At 40.8% G+C, this 19,746-nt stretch overlaps 1 protein-coding gene across 1 annotated transcript in view; it reads right to left on the bottom strand.

Annotated features, from left to right (window-relative positions):
- The window catches only part of LOC106913185 (thyroid hormone receptor alpha), a 130,317-nt gene that overhangs the window by 61,934 nt on the left and 48,637 nt on the right, over positions 1-19,746 (bottom strand). Inside the window, exon 3 of the mRNA XM_014979920.2 lies at positions 9,630-9,701. The gene's annotated coding sequence lies outside the window, so the exon portion shown is untranslated. The remainder of the gene's footprint in view (positions 1-9,629; positions 9,702-19,746) is intronic.

The following is a 19,746-nucleotide window of genomic DNA, read 5'->3' as shown; positions in this document are numbered from 1 at the left end:
TATGGCCAGACTTGAAAATTGATGGTCACAGATGTTCTTCATTCAATATGCCTGAGCTATTGCTGTTTTGCAAGAAAGAACATGCAAAGCTTGAAGAGACGTAAACAAAAATAGGCGTATAGCTTTAATTGCAGCTAGAAGGAATTCTACATGTGCACACACAGGGGCTGAATACACTTTCATGGCACACTCTGTATGGTACCCAAAGATTTTGTTACTTGCTTTATACAAAAACATCCAAATTACACCTCTAAATTAAAGAGCATTCGCCAGGGGAAACCATTTGAGACATGCACCATTTTTTTGGGCCCCATCTTAAAGTCTAGATGACCATGTTAGCATGTTCAATGTAAAAACTCTGGCAGTCTAATAAAAAAAAAAAAGAAGAAGAAGAAATAAACAAGGTTAGCTTGTCATGAAGGGTTGCCACGAATCTGCTTAAAGTTACATCTGAATAAAGCATTCCAAGAACAATGTCTTTTGGTTCAAAGTAACGGAGATAATCTACATACGTTTAGGAGAAACTCACCACTACACATCAGCATAAACACCTCATTCCAACTGTCAAACACCACAAAGGAGCAGTGATAATCTGAGCTTGTGTTCCAGCAACATGACCGGGACATGATCCAGTCACTGACTCAACCATGAACTCCTCATAATCACAAATTTTCATTTAACGTTTTTCTAAATTTCTATTTTGAAGCCCGCCAGAACGTTTGAGTTCAAATTTGCTGACCACTATCTGACTCCTACAAATAAACCCTCTTTAAAACATTTCTCGAAATCAAATGCTAATTTTTTCCCCTAAGAACTCAACTATAAATATCACATTTCACCCCCATGGTAAGTGAGCACTATCTGTTGGTGCCAGAGCTCAGCGGTGGGCTGCCATGATCAAGCCTCATTAAAAAAAAAAAAAAAAAAAAAAAAAGAGTCTAAATGCAGCTTAACCATTTTATTTATTTTAGTTGCCAGACCTTGTTTAACTGCAACATGTAGCGTGCAGCCAAGGTTCTGTTCAGGCCAAGAATGTGACGGGAAGAAAAGGAGAAACTGAAACAAGGTCCTACAATTCAATCCCTGGGGAAATGATTATGTATGCAGATTGAAATAAACTGGTAATCCAACGTACTCAAACTGTGGGTGGGCTCTAATAAGACGCTGCATTTGTTGCAGGACTTAAATGTTGTCTGGATTAACTTTTTTGGACAAAAAAAAATAATAAATTGCTCCCACACTTTCTGATAAACATTATGAAGACATGGGAAAAACTCTGAAATGGAATCATCTTTTAATGCAGCAGTATATAAAAGTATTGTCTTTTCAACTCACCCTATGGATTTAATGTAGGATTTTTTTTTTTTTCTGGCATAGATAGCTGTATAAGAAGATTGATTTTTGCATCTTGTTAGCCATGCCTGAGTTAATTTGGCTGTACATTTTTGATGATTATCCTCCTGGAAGATTTTACAAAGAGCCATTTTCAGTTTTCTGCCAAACTTGTCTTTCTGGCAATGTACTTAACAGTAAGCATTAGACGCTTTTACACAGAAACATTAGTCTTCCATTAGATCCAGACGGCACATTGGTTGCAATCAAGGTCACATTTGGTAGCATTGCCCTAGAAAATGTAGTTCCAGTAAAGTTCAGCTAACTCCATATTTACATTTGTGATGGTAGGGTAGAAAAGAATTTCACAGCCAGTCAGCATGTAGGTAGTTGTTGCAGATGTTTGTGCTTGAAGGAACTCAGGAAATGCAGCAATCGTGAAGATGCCTCTGACTGAAGACTGTTGCTTTGTGATTGTCACATGACTGACAAAACATGCTAACAGATCAATATCTGGGCAGCAGAGAGGATATTTCACAACAACACATCCTGAATGGCACCCACCACACCATCAGTTGTTGGCAAGCGCTGCTAATCCACCTCATTTGCTTTTGCGGCAGCTCTTTAAATCTCTGTCTGGCTGCAGGGTTAGAAAAAGTCATGCAGACACATCTGAGTCATCGATTGAAGAGAGGGTTTGAACTTTCTCCCTTTTCTCTCTTTTTTTTCTTTTCCTCTGCTCTTTGGTTCTGCTCTGCATCCATAAAATCTCCTTTTCAACTCTCCAGGGATTCTGGGTCAAAGTTCATGTATGATTAGAGCTTTTGAGCTAATCAGCTTTTGCCAGTCGAAAGAAAAAACAAAACCACTTTAGTGCCACGGTTACACATCATAACGCAAGCGCACGTGACTGAACCCCATCACTTCATTGGCATTCAAAATGTGAGCTCCAATCACTTAGAATATACAAGGGAGAAAACTTTGCATTATAAACAGTCTGGTGTGCCATTAATATCACACTGACTTGCAGTGACTGCATATATTTGACACTTCTTGAGCAGTTGTTTTAGGGATGTTATTTCTCTTGATGTAGATGTGTGCAATCTACAAGTGAACAATCATTTTCTACAAAAATGTAACCGTTTTCTGAAATTTGCTCAGACCGTTTCCCCGTCTTTCCCGTTTTGAAGAGCGGCTAAGGGGGGGCTCCGTTTCACAACGTACCCCCGGGAGACGGGCAGTCGTGGACTACCAATTAAAACCTCCTCGACACTCTGCTGGAACTTTTTTTGAATGCCATTTTCACGTGGTAATAGACCAGATTGGAGACCTGAAAAGCCCCTCCAGGCTCCCAGCTGTTAGTTAAAGAAACCAGGCCCCAACTTATATGACCGTCCCCCTCCAGGACTCCAGGTTTTACCTCCCACTCTGTCCCTGCCTGCAGGGATAAAATGGACTTCATCTGCCCTGCAACTGCCTCCTTCAACATCCCTCTAATGACATTTATGACCTGATTGATGGGACAATGACCAGGCTGCTGCTTGTGTCCATGTGTGGCTGTTTGATCAGTAAAAGCCCACCCCGGCGCATGATGTTTTTCCTCCCGCTTCGAAGGCCAAGGCCTGACGAAATACAGTAGAGAAAAAAAAAAAAAGACAGAAAACCCAAAAAGAGGAAAATCGCGAAGAGAAACAAGGACTTCTTTTTGCTGTCTGCTCAAGCTGACATGTTTAAACACACGATGTTTATCCAGGATGAGGCAGTTGCTGTTTAGGGATAAAATATAGTGTTTACAATCCGACAGACCTGATGTCGTGTGGGACTGCAAAGACGCATATTCGAAGCAAAAATAATAACAGGGGCGCATTTGGAAAGAAGCAAAAAACACACACACATACACATACGCACGATACAAAACAGTATTAGCAAGCAACAACATAACCAAGTGGCAGCAGAGTAGTTTCTGTTCGCTGAGCTGGATGAAACAGAGAAATGAGTCGCACGAATCATTGCATCCAATATCATTGAAATGAGATCGACTTTTAGAGAGGAAGAAAGGCTTGTTTATTCCACTTCATTACATAGGATGACTGCGATCAGAGTGAAATGTCTCCATTACTGGATGAGTGTATCAACAAGGATTCCTGCAGACTCATCCAGTGGAGGGTCGCACACAAACACACAACCATCAACCGAAATCTATGTCCTATTATAGTGACACATACAGGCCCGTTTTCTTTCTTTTTTTTCTTCCTTCACGAATGAACTGAAGATAAATGATAAAACTCAACGAGGATCTAGCAAACAACTTCCCACAGCTTGGTAGGGATCCCTGTGTTTTTCCACGGGGCTCCGACATTGTTGCTCGGTGACCTGTTTCTTAATTGACATAAACACACACACGCTAGAGTTTATTTTGAGGCAATCCCACACACACTGCTGCTCCAGTAAAAACCCACTGCATAACCAAACGTTTAGAATCTTGTGATTTAACTTGTGTGGTGAATCAGGTCCGGGGGCTCCTACACCTTTTTCCCTGCCTTGATTGCAGACTTTTTTCAGACGATGGTTAGTAATTGTCGATTCTTGGTGTAAACACAGAAGTTTTCTGCGAATTTGAAGCGTGTTTTTCTGTTGAGCTCCAGCTTTAAATATAAAACCATGGAGGGGAAAGGACGAATGACTCGTTTGATGGACTACAACAGCTTTTCAACCACATTTAAACAAGAGCAGATGTCCTGATGTGGATGCCTCTTCAACTTTCACTCACGGAGGCCTGCCGAATTTATAAGCGAACCTGCCCTCATCCAGTACGCAACCTGCCAGGGCTCAAACACAACAGCTCATTAACGCTGAATGGGTCTGAAAACAGAAAGCAAAAAGAACCCACCTTCCAGAAAAAAAATAAATAAATAAAAAAAGGATCCAAAGAGCAGAGGCGCAGCTAGAAGGCCGACATCCTCAAGCCCAAATAAATGCCACAGGGCAGATGAATGAGTGTGGATTTCAACCAGCACACCATGAGGCCTTACTTGTGTGTGACAGCTGCAAATAGCCTCGTTGAGCAGGACTGAAGTGTAGTGGTTAGCTGAAGTCTTGGAGCTGTGCGCTTTTTCTGCTAATGTATTCGATCTCCCGGTTGGCCGAAAGTTGACAGAGTAAGAGGAGAGAGAGAGAGAGAGAGAGAGAAAAAAATACTGCTCACTTTAGTGACTGCAATGGAGCAGGCGGGCCACACAGAACAGACTCTGTCCGTGTCCAGAGCGCCTCTGTTTGTCAGGAAACCATCCCCCCCCCAGAGCCACAAACAAATAGCCCCCAAGCGCTGGGAGCTATTGATCAACAAGCTGTGGACAGGCTGGCAGCAGACGGGTAGTTAGCTCCGTTGATGATAATGCTCTGACGAGCAAAGCCACGTTCAGGATGATTGAACCGGAGTCCCTCAGTGTGTGGGTATCCCTCATCGACTGCTACGGCTGAAGAGGGAGTTCAAACGCAGCGGGAAGAGTGTAGGAATGTGGATGGCCTGACGAAAATATGCCCGGCTTTGTTTCCTTCATGTTCCCAGTGTAGGTCATGTGAAGAAGTAAAAATAAGTAAAGAAACATTCTCTAAAAACCAAGGTTGTGCAATTAACCTGCAATTAACACTAATAGGTACTTTCTGAACTGAAATCATTTACGGGGAGTCCTAAGCTTATTCAGTTCAGCCTTTTGGACGAGATTCAAGACAATCTTCAGGAAATATGAGGAAAAGGTCCAGACTCCTTCTACTTAAATACTTATTACTGTCATGTCCTATATAATAATATTTAATTAAATCCTTCTTAGAATGGAAAACCAAGTATTTATCTTTATTAATGTTTTTTTTTTTGTTTGTTTTAATTTAATTTCAAAGAGCCAGAACATCCAGTGACTTTAACTCAAAAGCAGGACACAACATAGCAAGCGCTTTCAAAGAAAGAGCCACACTTGCTTCTGACAATAGGTTAGAAAATGTCTAGATCAAATATGTGGCTCACACAGATTTCTGTCATCCTTCCTCTGGAAAAGCTGACCCATGATCTTAATCACAAATCAGACACATTTTCGACACTTTGGGGTCCTCTTGAGTCCTTTCTGCTTGGTCCCTAGGATTTTAGTATTTTACAGCTCTATTTTTTGTTTTATTTTTTCCTCTTCTCTCTTGATGGCTGTGAGGTGACATGGACTGGAGGAGAAGACTGACACCTTGTTTCTTGTTCATGTGGGGTATTTTGTTGTAGTTTTTTTTTTTGTTTGTTTTTGTTTTTTGTTAGTTTTGTGTGTGTGTGTGTGTGTGTGTGTGTGTGTGTGCGTGTGCGTGCGTGCGTGTGTGTGTGTGTGTGAGGTGGCACGGGTTTCTCTTTTGTTCTATGTGCTGTAATTAATCTAAAACTAATAAAAATAATTAAAAAAAAGAAAATATCTAGATCAAGAAAAATAATTGATACCACATAAATAAGGCAAACAAAACTTTTGTTTTTTTTTTCCCCTCACGTCTCTGCTGAACAAAAGCATCCTGATCACCATATTTCAACATGTGGATGGTGTGTTCAAGGTTACGTGCAGCTTCAGTTCGATACAAGACGAGCGTTTCAAATGACTTCTCCATGTATTGACTCTACAGTTATTTATACATAAATGTAAATCAGAGGGGACAAGTCACATCCTCGGGGTCAAACTTGTCGACGACAGCAGTCACTGACAGAAGACACCATTCTCCTTCACTGCCTGTGGGTATTTCACTAATCCAGTGCCAAGATTGGACACATGCCAAAGTGGTTTGGTAGAATGTGCAGCTGGATCCTGTTCATAAATAAAAATAAAATGAATTGCATGAAGTAGCAGTGGAGCCATCAACTCTCCTCCTTCACTTGGCATGAAAACAGCGTCTCTGACCAGTAGTGGTCAGGATTTCTTTGAGTTTTCTTATAAAAAAAGGACAGTTGCACAAGTGCATATACTGTATGATGACAAATAATCGCATATTTCTATTCTATTTTAAAATGCATGAAACACTGGCACATTTAAAGAGAACGATCTCCAGTAAGATATATGCTGCTCTTTCATCACTTGAGCGCTACTCTGCAGTGACATTACTCCGCCTAAAAGTAAACCAGTGGTTGCTCTGCAAAAACAAACAAAACCCTTCGAGTCACCTGATAAAATATTGGCAACTCACATGGAGAGAAGGCTAGGCATTTTTCATTTAGAGGGGGGAAAAAAACAGGGTCTGTGAGAAGGTTGGGGGGCAAATGGGAGTTTACCTGTCAAGTATTTTTCCCAAAACAGATCCCACTGAGGCCACTAATGCGGTAATTGAAGCCAAATCCAGCCTTTGTGCATGTTTGTGGTCGAACGTGAGCCGTCATTACCGACTGTCCTGGATTAAAACAACAGAGCAGGTGCACCAAAGGGAAAAGGGCTCCAGAAATACACATTTTCTACTTTAATCCAGAGGTGATGAATTGATATTTAAGGGAAAATCTTTATTGCTTCTGTAGGAAAATTTGCAACTGCCGAATTTCTTTCACAAAGCTGGGTCAGACCAGTGGGACCTGGCTAACCACTGGTGGAAATAAAGAGGATAACAAGGCATTTTTGTGTTTTGATCACTTATGAGTAAAAAAAAAAAAAAACAGCCAAAAACAACTTTTAAATAACTTTTAATAGCGCCAATAAAGCCTGGAAGAAACTCTGAAGAAATTAAGAGAATTTTCCTTTTTTTTTTTTTTTTTTTTTACAGAGCCAACAACACATCAAAACTCCAAAATTTGTTTAACTATTTGGATCTGTGGATTAAAATCTCTATAATTAACATAAAAGACCATCTTTCAAGTCAGTGCAGTTTTGGTGCATAGCAGTATATATCTTTACAGATGGCACTTCTTCATATTAAAAGCAGTGTATAATTATGAAGTAAAGGACAATGCTTTTTTTCTTCTACACTCTTTACAAAAAACAGATACTGAAATATACATATTTGCAAATCAGTGATTGGAAATCTAATCATTCTTTTACATTCAAATCACGGTGGGGGACTGTCTGTGAATATTAGTTTTCAAATGCTGCCAAAGATCCTGAATTGGACTTTCGTCTGGACTTTGGCTAGGCTCTTCTAACACATCAGTAACCTTTGATCTAAACCAGTCCACGGTAGCTCTGGCTGTACATGTAGGGTTGTTGTCCTGCCCAGTATGTTCTTTCACATGTTTGCTATGTTTCCTTTGTCACTCTTGAACTTTTCATGACTTTCTGTCAGCAACTGACAGACCACAGAAATACACGCTGCCGTTTTCAAACTAGTTGTAAAAGCTTTTGAAAACAGTGCGTTTTTACTTCCACTTCACATTAACGCACAACTTTGCACTTCAAGGATTTAAGTTGCAATGTGAGAAAATGTAAGGAGGTTCAAGGAGAGTGAAGACTGGATACATACAGTGAAGTTTGGCTGAATCACAGCTTCTGTAAACGTTGTCTGGTTGCGACTGCTTATTAAACGGTTATAAATGAGATCTGGCTTGTAGCAACGAGAAATTCTTCTCTAAATCTGATAACGGCTTTACATGTCCTTGCTCGCTTTCCGAAAGTCGTTGAAGACAGGTGGAAAGTGTACGAGAGTGGCAGATGTGCTTAAATAAAAAATATGCCGTACGTTTAGCTAAAACTGAACGGAGCACTGGAGGGTTTTGGCCAGAAGTACAACAAGCCCAGATGTTACTGCTTCTTTCGGTTTGAAAATAAATGATTTTCAATAAGCGGCACTTTGTTCCAACGGCGGCCGCTTACGGGCACATCATACATCATATTGTTTTTCCAATTTCTCTCTTGCTTTGGACATAATCAACCTGCGTGCAGCGCGCGCCACAAAATACCTGCGCGGTCTGTGTGAGCATGGACGGCTGCAGCTTCATCAGAAGGGGGGCTTGTAGCATGAGGTGAGATTTATGAGGTGTTGCGCAGGCCTGCTTTTAGCCCAGTGATGTGAGACTGATCCCACCTCCTCGCCCGACACCCCCCCCACTGACAGACACACAGGCACTTACAGACACACGTTCGCACGGTCCAACACTCAGCTAAACAATACGCGCGCGGCACCCAAGCGTCCGCGTGCGCACGTCGACCCCTAACACAAACGTGCAGACCACATGTCGGCGGTGTTCAAACTTCCTGGGGCGAAAACATGCCTTCTAAAATGTCCCGTTGACCTTGTTCCATCACAACAAGAAATATTTTCCTACTAAATCTCGCCTCCCTCTGAGGGTTTCTGGCTAATGTGCGTAGAGATACTGTACAGAGGGGGCAGCTGTGATGGAAAGGGCCCGTCTGAGGGTCCTTTAAAAGGTCACTGCTTCGATGAGAGATGGGAAAACATTTTCCAGCTTCTACAAACATCAGTCTGAGCAAGATTTTTTTTTGTTTGTTTTTTTTTTATCTGTCCCTCACTAAAGAAGATTATGTTCATGACAAGAAATGTTAAGTTGGAATTTATCTTGCAGTCCATGGCTTACAAGGGTATAAGAAAATGAACCGTCAGCCGTGTTGTGAAAATGTTTTTGCCCCGTTTTAGATTTCTTTTTCCCTCTTTTGTTCACACTTAAATGTTTTAGAGGAACATAGCTCATGTGAAGCTCAAGTTCTTCAGCTTTAGCTCAAATTAACAGGTAGCTTGGTTGAAATGTGAACAGAACCAGGTGTTCTGCCAGACAGCGATCCAAAACGCAATGGCTGACCGGTTTTGAACTTCAGAAAGCAGGCCTTTCAAAAAAAAAAAAAAAAAAAAAACTTGCCAATTTAAATCAACTATCAATTGTGCAAGACGAAGTAGTCAAATATACAGCCAGACTTATGCCGTAAGCTAGCTAAGGGATATTTAATCACATGCAGGTAGAGAGCAATAGTAGGTAAGGGGTGGATTTGAACCAGTGACTATTTTCTTTTTTCTGAAAATCTGAACTTTTTCAGAAGTTCTTGTTTTAATTATGACTCTTACATCCTTTTCCGGTAAATCAAACAGAAAGCAGATCTTTAAAAGAAATTAGTGTAATACACCCACTTCCTTAGAGGGAACCGTATTCTTCTAATCAGAGCTAAAGCAAGAGCATACCGCTGTATGAGTGTGCTTCCTTTATAAAAAGATAACTGTCATTTAGAGTGATAATGAATAGCTATATGAACACCACAGCACCATCTCGAGGCTGCGCTGTGTGTGCATACACAATTAACATATGTTTATTGCTGCAAAACACATCTGAAGACAGGAAGAACAGAACCTACCAATCATACTGTACGTGCGTGCGGTTAGCGATTCCCACGCCCCTCCGGCGTGTCGTCCACCTCGTTTCTGTCCTGGAAGAGATAAAACGAGGACAACTTAGGATTTGCGCAAAAGCTGAAGTGGAGTAGAAAACAATACAAAGGCCAGTAATGATACCCTGATCCTTCAACAATTTTCTTTCCTGAATTTTTTATTTTTTTTGCTTTCCTTTTCTCTCCATATGCTCACCTTGTGCCGATCGGCTTCAAAACATTTCTCTCATCCATATTTTTCAATCATAATTTATCCCTTCCCTTCTCTTTCTACCCATCTTTTTTTCTTCACTTTCTTTTTTCTCATCTTTAACTCAGGAATCTTTTCACACCGCAGACAGATTCAGCTGAGGAAGTCACGTTTGTAGCCGATGGAGAAACATCTTCCTATGCGGCCAATGCGACTGGCTAAAAGTCAATCAACAATAAAATGGTAGATTACCACAGTGTTCAGGTTGTAAGTGCTTACTTAGACCTTTTAAGTCTTTGTTGATCAATGTTGTGGGAAAAAGTTCAAATTCTATATTCTATCCCATCAGTTCTCGCCGACGACGTGGAAATCTAACTTTCATGCGATATTTATATGGTTATCCTAGACCAAATAATGGTTACTTTAGCATTTCTTGCTTGTATTCCGATGAGATACAACTTTGTATTTACGTCATGTCATACCACTTGCAGCTTTCCGACTTTGCTTTTAAAAGAGTGTGATGGATGGCACTCTTCATTTCCAGAACATAGAGTTTTTCCAGACTATTATATGTTTCCAAACAGCCGAATTTGTTTTTTGTTTTTTTCCCTAAACGACGAAGCAAGGCAATTTTATTTGTAGTAGGGCTGAAACGATTCCTCGAATGATTCGAGTACCTCGATTACTAAAATTCCTCGAGGAAAATTTACCTGCCTCGAAGCTTCGTTAATTTATGTTTAATTAGTTAACGCACCGTGTTCCGGCCGGGACTTCATTTGCGTTGCGCGGAGCTCTCACTTCCGCCTCTGAGTTGTTGACAAAAGCTAAGTCTCAGCGGCATAAAGTCCAATCTTCAAGATTGGCCCGTGGGGATTTTATTGATTGATGATAATGCCCGACTTTTTATCGTTTTTGGGGAACCAATAAGCATCCTTAAAATGACTGGGGGAATGCCTGGAGTACGGCAGCATTTCTCCTCCGGGGCTGCTGGTTGAAAGCGAACGGCGGGAAGAGCGCTGAGGTGAGCGGATAGCCTGAACAGGGCGGGCGGCTGAGTAGCTGATGCTTACCGTGTAAATGTAGCTTTACCGACGAACCGCACAATAAATTTCATATCCCGGTCTGAAGAAACGGGTGGCGGAGCGCATCGTACATGGCTGGTAGATGAGTTTCTGAGTGTGACCAGTGAAGGTGTCGTAAATATCCCGTATTGCTTCCCCCCGTGTTCGTCCCCCGGTCTAACGGTTCGTCAGTCCGCTGGTCTATTTCCTCCCCTCCACCCCATCTTACGTTCGTTCATTCGCCCTCTCCTCCCACTCCAGGCGGCATTTCCCGTATTTTCAAACCCAAAGCGTGACAGGTTAGGTGGCAAGGTGAGTTTAATTAATCTATTAAACTCACTGAAGATGAATACATAAACTAAAAGCTGGATTGTAGACATTTTTTATAAGCATATTTCTGAGCCTGCCTCTTTGTTATTAAATTCAATATAATTTCAGATTTTTCTATAACTTTTCTTCTGGTTAACTTAGAAAGTGAGCTATTATTGTTACAGGTTAGTTTTCTAAACTACAAAAAAGCAACTGTTAGGGATGCTCAAATATGAAAAATTGGACTGATATTGATATCTGATAGTAACACCGGTATTATGCCAGATTTACCAATATTTCATTTTATAATTTTTTTTATCCGATTACTCGATTAATCGTAAGAATAATCGATAGATTACTCGATTACTAAAATATTCGTTTACAACAGCCCTAATTTGTAGTGAACATTTTTAGCAGCAGGGTGACTTAAAGTGCTTTTACATGATTAAAATAAAAATGAAACAACGTTACAGTAAAGCAGTGTTTCCCCAACCCTGTTCCTCAAGGGCACACTGCCCTGCATGTTTTAGATGTTTCCTTTGCTGTAACACACCCAAGTCAGACGACTGCAGTTCAGCAAAAGCCTGTTAATCAGCCATCTATTGAAATGACGTGTGCTGAAACAGGGAAATGCCCAAAATATTCAGGGCAGAGTGCCTGGAGGACCAGGCACTGAAAAACACTGCAGTAAACGGAAATAATGACAGGTTGAGAAACAGACCACAATTTATGATGTTCCAATTGTTATCGTTATTAGTCAAAGACAGCTCTAAGCAAATGGGTTTTACCCTTGATGTACAGCGGCTGAGTGTTTCAGCATTTTTGCAGCTTTCTGGAAGTTTCTTCCGATTAGACGAGCGTACAATTTGAATGCTGCCTCTCCGTGTTTGGTTCTGATTCTGGGGATGAAAAGTAGACTAATTGACATTTTTAAGACAGCCATGTCAAGGCAATTTTTTAGTATTCATTAGGCACGATAACTTTAGTACTTCTAACGTCTGCTTTCACATACCGACGCTGATTGAAGCTGTTGGCAGCACCAGGTCAATCCACCCCTTCACCATTTCCTGCCCACTTTCCACTTTTATTTCTGAGTCTGAAACACTGCAGTTCATACCTGCACACTTAACAATTGTGTATCCCCCTCTCTCTCTAGGTAACTAATACTGCAAACAACAGATAACATCATTCTTACGTCAAGGGTAAAGAAAAAATATACATGTATGTTTAGCGGAGGTAAAACCAGCCCACTGAATTCCAAATGTGAAGGAATTTAACTGGTCCCTGTAGCACAGCATGTGTTTACTCTGAACCACAGGAAGCATCAAGCAAATCTGTCAGAAACCGAGAGAAAGGAAGTCACCGTGCATCACTGTTAGCTGTGCATTTAGATTAAGAATGCAATAAATAAATAAAAAATTGCAAAAATCGGCAGGGGAGCAAATATACACAACAGGCCTCTAGTTGGAGCCATCAAGTAAAGCACAAACGCTTTAGATTCAACATCCTGTCAACCAAATCATCAGCGCAGCTGATGCGTTTCATCACGGGTTCAACAACAAGGTCATTTGTCACACAAAGCAGCTGTTTTGTATACAATAGTGAAAAACGAGAACAAGAGTGAGAGGGGAAACACGAAAAATGAATCGTCGCAAAATATGAGACAGAACTGTGAGAGTGAGAAAGAGGAAGGAAAGCATAGCGCCTGAATCTGAAAGTGCTTCACAATGGTAGAGGAAGAAGGAAGCTGTTCATGTCTTCATGATCCACTCAGACAGGAAATGCTTAAAGGAAGGGATGGGTTTCTCCCCGTGTGTGTGTGTGTGTGTGTGTGTGTGTGTGTGTGTGTGTGTGTGTGTGTGTGTGTGTGTGTGTGTGTGTGTGTGTGTGTGTATTAAGGACTGAGTGTGTATGCAGTTTAGTTCAAGTCTGCAGAAATTACATTAAAAAACACACCACAATCTTCCAGCTTAATCAGAGATAGTGGTTTGCATAGTATGGAACGGGTATTGAACGTTTCCCGCACTTTATCATGTTACAGCCACAAACTACAGTGTATTTTATTAGGATTTTGACTGATAGAGCAACACAAGGTAGAGGATAATTACGTTTCTGTTTAGACTTTTTCATCCGACACCTCTAAATTCAGTCAGTCGCCTTCAGAAGTTGCCTGGTTCATGATTCTACTGGCGTAGCATTTAATTTTGTTCTAAATTCAGCTGTTCTGTGAAGACCGAATGCATTTGATAGGGAACATTAGAAATCTAACAGTAACATGAAGGTTAAGGAACACTGCTGACAGGTCAGGAATGAAGTTGTGGAGAAGTTTAAAGCATGACCGGGAATCTAAACAGGATCAAATGCCAAACATGTAAAAATTAAACTTCTCGGCCAACATGCAAAATATTAAGTGTGCAGAAAAACTAACATTGCATACAACCAAGAACAGACTACTTATACAGCAACATAACAAAGATGTGCTTTTTTTTGTTCAAATTTATCAAACGAACAAATGCAAAAAAAAAAAAAAAAAAGATTAGTTATTGGCTTGTGTTTGTCTGGCCCCAATGGTTTTATCAGAGATTTTACTATCTGATTCACAGACCGCTGAAGAGGAAATGCAGATTTATTCTCAAACACACACATATTACATTCAAATCTACCAGAAAGTTTTCTCTCTTTTTTTGGCCTGCAAAGCTGCAGATCAGTCTGAACATACAATCCCCACAATGAAGCATGGTGGTGGCAGCTGCATGACAATGTATGACACCCGATTGAAATTTCCCTCCTTTTGAACATTTTTAAAATGTCTCCTTTCCCTTCCACTGGGCACTACTTTGTACGGGTGTGTCACAAAATCCCAATAAAACACACTGATATTTATGGTTATGATGACATAAAAGCATAGGAGCCTTACCAAAGGGGGATCAATCAGCGGGCCAAGGTTAGCAATAAACCATTGCTGTACAGTAATTCAGAAAACTGGAAAATAATAAATAAATAAAAAATCCATAACCTCCCCACACTAAATGCATTCTCGGAGATTTTTATTAGAAGAAAACAGCCAAGAGCTAAGGGCCAAAGAATTAATGTTTCTGAGGAAATGCCGGATGGGTGGATAATTCAATAGATGGAAGTGTGAGAAAGAGCCAGAGCCACTAAACACGACTAATTTGTCTAATTGATCAGGTTGAGGGTCACTGGATCAGTTTACTCAAAGGATTCCTGAGTCTGCAAGCGTAGTTGGCAGGCGGATGAACAGCGACGCAGCAAACAGGGATTTCTACAAGCTCGGATGAGCCAGCAGTTAGACAAGACAAGTGCATTAAAGAATATGGGTCAGATGTGCCACGGAGGCAGCAGATCAGCTCCATAAAATCAACACGACAGGACTGAACCATCACAACCCTGTGCTGGAAGTGCGTGACAGCAGTCAAATCCCACCTGTCTTCCCACAGTGTAAGGTGGCCAAAGATGATGGAGTGGAAAACAAACAAAAAAAATAATATATATATAGAAAAACGAGGGCAGAGCTGCTCCTTTAAGTCAAGTGGCTTGGGTGTCTTCACAAGAGGGCGAGTTTCAAAGAGAAGCCTCTGCCAAGCGCAGCCTTTTCAGCAGCATCCTGACCTGAATGGCTTCTTTTGTCTTCTGGAATTCCACTGGCAAAGTCTCTAATTAGCCGGAGAGCTCTTCCCATGTGTGGGCACGGGAGAAGAAAGAGCAAAGAAAGGGTACAAGGAGGGAGGCGGCTTGGTGTGAAGTAAACTGTGCAAACAATAAAGAAGCTGTCAGTATGATGCTCCCCTGCACAAGCCAAAGCTTATTATTTACTGATCTGAAAGGAGGGGAAGAGAAAAGGCCGAGAGGGAGAATGGGGGCTGAATCGTTGATTCCCTGAGCTGCAGTGGTGTAAATCTGACAGGTGGTTAACCAATGCTGGGTTGTCAAAAGCCCGATATGAATACCCAAGATGGTGCTCACTTTGACCCGACAGGGTGTGGCGAATCAACAAAGGGTTTCCTATATCTTAGCCTGTCAGCAGCTAAAGAATAACGTGATGTAACATGATGTATCCTGATCAGACTTGCTCTAAAGGGCACTTTACCGATTTCCTCACATAAAGTGTCTCTAAGCTACAGATGAAGATCATTAAAAAATGTTCTTGGTTAGAAATATTTAACCTACCAAAAACTAACTCAGGGGCTTGCGGCATTGACCGTAGATGTTACGGAGTTAAAAACAGATACGTTTCAGAAAATTGTGAATCGTGCAAGGTTTTATCGCTTAAGTCATGGAAGACAGACTTAGTCCTTCTTAGTTCCTTTGGTTCTTTAAGAATTAACATTAATTAATTAACATTAAAAGGGACAACAAAATGTCCAAACATACTGAACAAAACAGAGTATACATAGTCATATTATAAATGGTTTTGTATAGTAGTAGAGCTGCACAATGCATGAAATCATCGACCAAACCTTGATGTTTGCAACACTGAAGTTGCAAAAGAAAAAGTGTGTGGAAAAAACATAAATGGCAACCAATAATTTAGATAGCCAGCAGAATGGACTTTCACTTCCACTAATGCTGACTGGTGATAAAGAACTAACCGACTGAAATCCAAAGCCATGTGGAAGGGGAAGAAGAAGCAGGTTTTGTACATCCAAGCACTGAAACATTGCCTGTAAAACTTTAAAATGCCTGCAGCAAAGGGAGACCAGTTGCATCATAATGCCAAAAGTATCGCTTGTCTGTTTTTATAGCATGAATGTGAGCAACATTCCACTCTTAATCCATAGCATTTAATGGGATGACTCAATCTTTACCTCTCTGACAGCTTCATATGTCCTGGGAAAGATTATGGAGTGTGTCTTTGGGACTATTCTTCCTGAGGTGCATTTGTGAGATCAAACACTGATTTTGGATGATATTCTCTCTATTCTAATTCATCCTACAGATGATGGCTTGGATAAACTGAAAATGTAATTGTTGTCTTCACTACAAATGTTTCATGGTGAAATGAAACGATGATTCTCCAAAAAACAGACCAAAATCACAGGCCTGTCTCTCAGCACGTCACTAAAAACCGACAAATACAGAAGAGTTCTTCAGATTACAGGACAAAGGTGTCTCTGGATAAAACTCAACTAAAAATAATAAACAGATTTCCTTATTATAAACAAGACAGACCACCAGCTTCTGTTTTGCACACCTGAAAATGGTAAAGTGCACCATAAGCGCATTTTTTTTTTCTGTAAGATAATTTCAGAAAAAGTAAAAACAAATCAGTAATAGATAAATCATTTATTCCTACAGTTTTACAACAAAATAACTGGAGATAAACCGGGTTCAATATTGTTTCAAAACAAACACACAATATCAGTGTCAAGTGGGCATTTCAAACAGTCTTTCAATGCTATAATTAGCAAATGAAGGCCTGCATTACTGTATATATAAAAAAAGCAATTCACAAAACTAGTAGATAGTATGCATATTCCATAATAGATAAAATTTTAAATGGGAACTGAGTGACTTTTTTGTAACGCATTTAGCTTCCTGTTGGCATCTTCTGACATTTAACTCTCTGTTGTGGCAACCTGAGTGAATATCGATATCAGTCCAAACTTTCATATCGGTGTTTCCCTAGTCATATTGGCTGACAATTTGAGCTCTCTCGGGAGGAACAACGTGTTGACAATCACATGTGCGAGGAGAAAAAGTCAAACTTCCTGTTAAAGCAACCGCAAGTACCACAAGTAAATAATATGGAGATGAGAGGTTATGCACAGTCCTGGTACTACACAGCAAGGTTTGCAGAATATGGGTCTCATGTTCTTCGCAGGGCTTTCATCTGACTCAAACGCTTAATGCCAGAAAGTAGTTTCCTAACAGGGACGTTTAATTATCCAATAGCTCTAAATTATCTATACCAGCCTGAAATCACAGCAGAAATTTGAGACTGGGGCGTTGCGATAAAAGACTGAGTCTTGTGCTCACCGTGACTGATTGTTTGATGTTAATCTCCCCAACGCCTGCCCTCCGAGTCCCAACATCACCACATGCTTACACTTTCAAACTGAGCACCATAAAAGCTGCCCTGTAAGTACAGTTTATGGTGTTTAAGGTCTGGCTGTAAGCTCTAATTTAGGGAAATTATGGGATGTTATTTCAGAGGCTCTTAAGCAACTTAAAGACTTTTTCCCTTCCCCCTTTTTCCTTTTTCTTCCCCCCCACTGAAAAGCCTCCTTGATTTAGAAAAATCTCATAGCGTAGCTGATTCACCAGAGAAAAACTTATAGAAGCTCAAATGCTCTGTGCTCCTAGCGACGCGACTTTGATGGCTGTGGGCTGTTTTGAAGGCTTTGTGCTTCTTCCTCTTTCTCCAAGTGTCTGCGGAGAGGAAGAGTAAAAACACCGCTTGTGAGTGCTTAGGAAAGTCTAAAACAGAAGCAGAAAGATTCTTGCCTCTTCACAGGACACTCAACTGAAAACATCTTGAGGGTAAATTCTGACAGTGGGCCCCAAGTTCACCACTACAGCCCGTCTCTAGTGGCAAATGCAAAGCTTTGAACTGCAGCCTGGGATGGCCGAGGGGAATTCGGCTGCCTGTCAGAGCTATGAATGATGGCGGATGGAAAATATCAGATGCTGCTTCGCTGTCCTGCCTTTGGTGGGGAGGGAAGAACCCCTCACATGGCAGACTGAGTCATGCAAAACTAATCACTGCAAGTAATAAAGAGCTCCAGCTCTAGCAGTGCAAAGTGTTAACATAAAAACATGACATTACTCATACACGTCCTGCAGAGATACGGTGTCGTTTTTAAGAAAACTGGCAAACAGTGTTAAGAAAAACTGCCTTGCATAAATACTGCTCTGAGGAGAAAAGCCAAGGATCATCAACACAAATAAAAACAAAACAAGAACTTGGGCACAGACAATCATGGAAACATTTGTGACTTTACACTTGTCCTACAGTCAGTGATGCCCTTTGAATAAAGGGGTAAACTGCAAAAGGTCGTCGCTACTTAAGTTGGAAAGTGGACTGAAAGGGAGAAGTGTGGGCAAAAATGTGCAAAAGCGCAGGATTGTTCGTGGAGGTGCAGGGAGGCGGACTCCAGCTGTAGTCAGAGCTTCCACAATCACAACACACAGACATGTACAGGACGTGGTCTGTCCCTTTCCCAAGTCATTCCTGAACCAGAGACTGTCAGATGCATCTTAACTGGGCTACGAAGAGAAAGTGCTAAACTGGTTGAAGTTGTTTGAGGTCCAGTGTGACATTTCCACAGTCAGTGGTAATTTGGGGAGTTATGCGTCATGGTGTTCACTGTGTTCTCCTGCGACGCAGATTTCATTTTACTCGGCACTGCTGCCCAATAAGAATAGCTGCTTAAGCTAACGTGCTGTGACTGCAAACCTGACGAGCCTAAAACCCACAAAGAATCTATAGAAGATCGTAAAGAGAAAGGAAGGGTAAAAGAGACACCAAAGTGGGCAGTCCAGACAGACTGAAGGCCTCTGTCTGCGCTTCTTTTGCACCTGATTATCTCCAAGCGACACCACACTGCTGCTGTAATTCGTACAAAGAGGAGCAAGTAAAAGGGCAAGGCCATTGGTCATCCCCTGACTAACCCCCTGTGTCCACAATGAGCAGCCCATTCATTTCCCCACTTACTGCAAATATCTTATTTCATTTTGGCAGAAGACCTATTGTCAGCAACCAAACAGCACAGAGACAAAACAGCATCAAGCTTGTACTCATTAAATATCAATATTTAATGTAATAACATTGATTCTCATAAAAGGTCCAGCAGTTGTTAATGTGATTGCCGCATTGCTCTGCTAGCCTGTACAGAGAGTGCAGATGAGCCGATTCAAAATTGGGTTGGGAAAGGATGTTGAGGGAGACTATAAAGCAACAATTAACCATGAAGAATAAATAGTGAATTCCATGATTTTAACAAGCAAATCTAATGAGAGCTCTTCAGTAAGCCGTAAATGTTCACAGCTGAAAACAATCCCTGAATGAATTCCAGATTAGACACATTTTATTCTCAAGCAACGGGATTATCGAAGTACAAAAAATATACACGTTTGATTCTGATACTGTGCAACGGTTGTTGTTTTTTTTTTTAACCACAAACTGATCCTAAAAAAAATAAAAACTTTAAATATATGGATATAAAATGTGCTATCACCTCAGTTAAAAAGCCATGTTTCATAAATGAGTTCAAGATCTGTCATTTATTTTCAAAGTTTAAGTTCTGTTTGAAGGGAGATTTAGTCATTTTATCTTCCCATTTAACATCATTACAGCAAATGGTTTTAAATAAAGCTCGACTCACTCGAATCCTTTAACTAAAACCATTCTTTGTAGTGAGGTGCCAAGTGCTTAAAAGGTATCAGGCAGAGGAAGTGTACAAAACAATCTACAGCATTTTTATACCACACGGCACAGAAAAGACAGTCAAAAATGAAAGCGACTGGTCTGCATTACTGATAATAAATCAATTGAGCTGAATAG

The sequence above is a fragment of the Poecilia mexicana genome, unplaced genomic scaffold (genome assembly GCF_051168715.1).
Source record: "Poecilia mexicana isolate PSO_F unplaced genomic scaffold, ASM5116871v1 scaffold_19, whole genome shotgun sequence".
In the NCBI taxonomy this organism is placed as follows: domain Eukaryota; kingdom Metazoa; phylum Chordata; class Actinopteri; order Cyprinodontiformes; family Poeciliidae; genus Poecilia; species Poecilia mexicana.
This window is presented reverse-complemented; position numbering and strand designations above follow the sequence as displayed.